Genomic DNA, 4,987 nt, shown 5'->3' with positions numbered 1-4,987 from the left:
AAAAAAAAAAAAAAAGAACAATTCCTGTATGTTAGGCTCAGGGAAAATTGTGGAAGAAGGGTGCAGGATAGTTGGAGATTGTAGAACCAGTGGAACAGGAAATCTGCTATGAAAGTATGTATACTAGAAATGATAGGGGAACTGTACTCATGAAATCTCACCAACATGGCTGCTTAGAAAAGACCTGGACAAATACAGTACCAATAAACTTATTGATATCGAAAGGGGAAATTTTTTGGGGCCCCAACCTTTGACAAAGAACTACAAAGAAACTAAGGAATAATGAGACAAAGATAAATAGTCTTCCTCAGGGATAAATGGATTGAGCAGATTGTTTTTATGTATTTAGGCATATATAGTGATGTATGCATATGACATTCAAATATGTAACAACTAAAGAAAATATGCCCATAGTTTTGGAGGAGCAAGACGGAATGCCTGGGAAGGGTTGGCGGGAAGAAAGGAAAGGGCAAAATGATAAATTTTAGGGTTTTTTTTATAAGAATGTCATATGGATCAATAGAATCTTTAGTTTAAGTCCAGATGCATTAGTTGTTTATGATTTTATATCATCTTTCACAAGATTTTAGCCATTGTGAAATTCTTAAACCTTGCTATTTAAAACAATGTAAGTGTCCCAAAATATTTAAGGTGATAGAAATGCTAACTAGTACAATGTGATCAATGTACATCAACTGTCACACTGACTTGGTAGAACTAAAATGAAGAAAATAAATATAAATGTCAAGTGGAGTATGTTCCCCCCAAACATTACCTTTCCATGTTCATTTGCTTACTCAAGTATATACATGGGTATGAATGTTGCAGTATATCATGTGCTTTGCATTCTCTAGCCCATTACCCTCTCCTGTTCCCCCTGTTCCCATTAGTCGACTTCCCTTTTTCCTTTCCCCAAATAGTCTCCCTTCTACTTTCATGGCATATATGTCATTGGCAACCTTCCTAGGAGTGATATAATAACCTAACCCTAACCCTAATCCTAACCCTAACCCTAACCCTAACCCTAACCCTAACCCACACTAATTCCCATGGTGGCGAGAGTAGTTTATAATCTTGACGACTTAGAATCCCTGCAGATTATACACTGAAAAACTCTGACTGTGAGCTCTTTGGCCCTTTTAGATATAGGTATTCTCTATTCCTTGGCTTTCCTAATCTTTTGGCTACACCATTGGACGTTTTTTTTTTTTTTAATATTTCAAGCCATTGACTATATTAACTGTATTATTTCCTCCTTTTTCTCTTTTGTTCTTTATTTTTTGTACGTATATATGTGTGTATTCATGTGTGTGAAGATGCATGTTCACACAGAGATCAAAGGTGAACATTGCTTATCTTTGTTCGTCATTTTGGAGACAGAGTTTCTAACTGAACATTACATGCACTGACTCAGAGTGGTTGATCACTGGTCCAGGGATCTACCAACTTGTCCCTGCATCCTAGAGCTGGGATGATAGATGTCTACTGGGAGCCTGTCTTTTGACATGGGTGGTGCATATTTGAACTCAAGTTCTCATGCTTTCACAGCAAACAATTTACCGACTAATCAATGCCCTCATCCTCAGCCTCCTTCCTTCCCTTTTCTTCATAAAAAGCTGCCTTGTTATCCTTGCTCAGGGGCCATGCTAATCTTCTCTGTGTAGTTCCAGTTTTAGTATATGCGCTACGAAAGAGAGCATAGCCAGGCAGTGGTGGCACACACCTTTAATTCCAGCACTCAGAAGGCAGAAGTAGGCAGATCTCTGTGAGTTCAAAGCCAGCCTGATCTACAGAAGATAGTTCCAGGACAGGCACCAAAGCTATAGAGAGAGAGCCTGTCTTCAGAAAAAGGAAAAAAAAAAGCTGTGTTGTTGAGATACAATTTCTAGACCTTAAAATTATTCATTTATAGTGTATATAATTCAATAGTTTTCACATATTAACACATTTTAGCCAACATCATTGCTATTAAGTTCTAGAACTTATTATTACCATGAATGATAAAATTATACCAACTAGCAGGCATACCCCATCCCTCCTCTCACTTCTTGGTAACTGCTAACCTATTTTTTTCTCAGTGCATTTACCTATTTTAGGTAATTCATATAAATGGTATTATACACCATATAATCCTTTGTGGTTGGTATCTTATCACTTAGAATAAAGGGCTTTGATTAAAGTATCTGACTAACTTCTCAATACATAATTGACTGACTCTAAGAAAATTGGAGATTAGCACTTGTGCAAAGAACAACACATGCCTTTTGCTCAGATTCAACTGACCCTAATTGTTTTCTCATTCATTCTATTTATGTAGCTATCTATCATGTATCTGTATCAAACAATCATTGTTTTCTGCTTTGGAGCCACTTAAGAATACATTAAATTTTGAGCATAAGGTGGCTGAGGAGATTGCTTGGTGAGTAAAGTGGTTGCTGTGGTGAGGACTTGTTTAGAGACCCAGCACCCACTTAAACTCAGTGTAAACAAGCACAGGATTGGGATGGAGGGCAGGCCAAGGAGGAGCCTCCTATTTACTCACTGGCCAGGCAGTAGAGTTGCAACGCCAAACTCCAGCTTCAGTGAGAGAGCCTGTCTCAAAAAATAAAGTGGAGAGTGATAGAAAAAAAAACTGCTCGAAATCAACCTTTGGCTTCTACATGTATACTTATGGGCAGGCAGACCCCACTCCATTTACAGATATCTTCACTAGACGGACAGAGTAGATAAATAAAAATGCTTCATATCTTATCCTTTATTTACTAGCAATAGGTGCAGTTCTTAGATTGCCACAACAAAGTATATTCTTCAAGTTCAGTAGCCTTAACATAAATATATTGAAAAATTTTACCTCATCTACTGTCCATTTTCTCGTTTTGTGAGTTGACAGATATGTTTGTTATAACATTTTCTCTACCGTATAGGATCAAGTCTAGAGTAAGAGAGTATATGAAGCTACATAGTCATATTCCTGTAATATCCTCTGAACTAGATCATTTCTAGTACTTTTAATTTACAATATTCGCAGATTTTTTTTTCTGAGGTAGAGTGTCATCATGTAGCCTCTGACCGAATTTTTTATATAAATTGACATCTCTAGTGCAAATGCTAATGTAGAAGTATTAAAATATGCACAAATTTATTGACCACTTCAGAGCAATTAATGCACTCCAAGAAGTTTTATGTAACATGGAAAATGTTTGGGTTATGTCAAATCTGTGTAACACCAACTAGACATAACTTAAGGTCTAGAGTTATTATCATAGAGGATTACAAATTTAATAAAAATGCAATGTAGAACAATGTTTTAGTCATTAGAACTCATTGAGGAACTGGTGTTATCTCAATCATAAAAGAAAGGAAATTGAAAATTAACGTGAGCAGTATCATATCCTAAGTAGAAGAAGTTATCATCAAGCTAAAGTGCTAAACCAAAGAGAGTGGGTGCAAAGAAATATCAACTTCTGTCTGTAAGTTTTTCGTGGGTCATTGAGGTAGTGCAGTGTGGAAAGGTGCTTGTTGCCGAGCCCAATGACCTGAATCTGACCGTCTGAACCCACATGGTGAAAAGAGAGAACAAACCCCTTCAAGTTGTTCTCTGACCTCCGTATGTACACTGCGGTTCATGGCCCTTCCTCTTCGCACAATTACAAGTAAATATGAAAATCTAGAACTTTTTCTCATTGGTATACTTTAATGAAGTTATTGTATTTTTATATAGTATAAAATTGCAGAAGTTCTAACTGTCCAAATTTCCAGTTTCATTTCATATGTTTTTTTGAAAACTATGATCATATAATCTATATATGCACTCATACATTTTGATGGTGCTTTTTGTTCAGACAAAAGGATTATAACATTATAAGGGTTATTATATAGACACCTTTCGGAGTCATATCTTTTGGAATTTAAATTGTAAAACCTGAGATTTGAGAGGAAGGAAAGCTTCATTTTCAAGACCAAGATAATTTCCCAGACCACATTTGTTTCACCGGTTTACTATTTTCTGTACTACTAAGATTTTCATGAAAATATAAGACAATACAGCTTGGTATTTAAATATCCTCTTTTCATAGTCTCTATTAAAAATTAGTCAAAGCTAGTAAGTTATTCAGGGTGAAATATATATATATATATATATATGTATGTTCTTAAGTGTGAAAATGACTGAGGATACTTTCTCAGAAATCAGAAAGACAATAGTGGTAGTAGCTAAAGACAGATACCGACTCAGTGATCGACTTCCCAGGCCAAGTTGGAAAATTAATCTAAATTAGAAGTCATGGGGTCCATATGTAGCAGAGTGTCTCATGCTTTAACTGGGAGTTAAAGTCATGTTTATAGAAAAACATCATTTATATTGGAACAAAAATATAAAATAATGGTCAAGAAAGACAAAGAAGAATTTTAACAGTTAAAGTAACATGTGAAGAGATTGCTTTTTCTCCTCTCTTTTCCCCCTACTTCTCTGTCTCTCTCACACACAAAGACAAATGGAGAAACCAAACTCATACTCTGTTGCTATGATGACACTAGTTTATTTTGGAATTCCTAAAATAATTCTAAGCTTCTAATATATAACCTACCCTGGCCATCAGAAGATTGCTCTAACAGTATACTCAGTAAAATTTAGTAGATACATGGAAGAGAACCAATGGCCTTTTAGCATTATTTTATGTTAGTATACCATGAATAGCATGAAGACATTATTCAATAAAGGTGCTATTTTTAGTCCTTACCTTCTTGTTTATTTTAGTCCACAGTAAGATAGGGAAGAAAAAGTTGTTCACTAATGTTTTTCCATGTTGTTCTTATTTCTATGAAACTTGTGCTTTGAAATAGTTCATTTCTAAATTCCAGGATCATTAATTAATAACTGATTTCCCCCATTCTACCCTTAGCCTTATATAAGTGTCTAGCAAAAGTACATTTTTATATTTATTCATTGGCATAATTAAAATATGTACATAATAAAATATAGCTGGGC

The 4,987-nt window shown here is 35.2% G+C and overlaps 1 protein-coding gene and 1 pseudogene across 3 annotated transcripts in view; one reads left to right on the top strand and one right to left on the bottom strand.

Moving 5' to 3' along the window:
- Fgf13 (fibroblast growth factor 13) overlaps positions 1-4,987 on the top strand; it is a 515,462-nt gene that overhangs the window by 438,202 nt on the left and 72,273 nt on the right. The gene's annotated exons all lie outside the window — the stretch shown is intronic.
- On the bottom strand, positions 1,611-1,698 carry LOC113457468 (annotated as a pseudogene).

The sequence above is a fragment of the Microtus ochrogaster genome, chromosome X (genome assembly GCF_000317375.1).
Source record: "Microtus ochrogaster isolate Prairie Vole_2 chromosome X, MicOch1.0, whole genome shotgun sequence".
Lineage (NCBI taxonomy): Eukaryota > Metazoa > Chordata > Mammalia > Rodentia > Cricetidae > Microtus > Microtus ochrogaster.
Note: the sequence above shows the minus strand (reverse complement) of the source record. Positions and strands in the feature narration are given on the sequence as shown.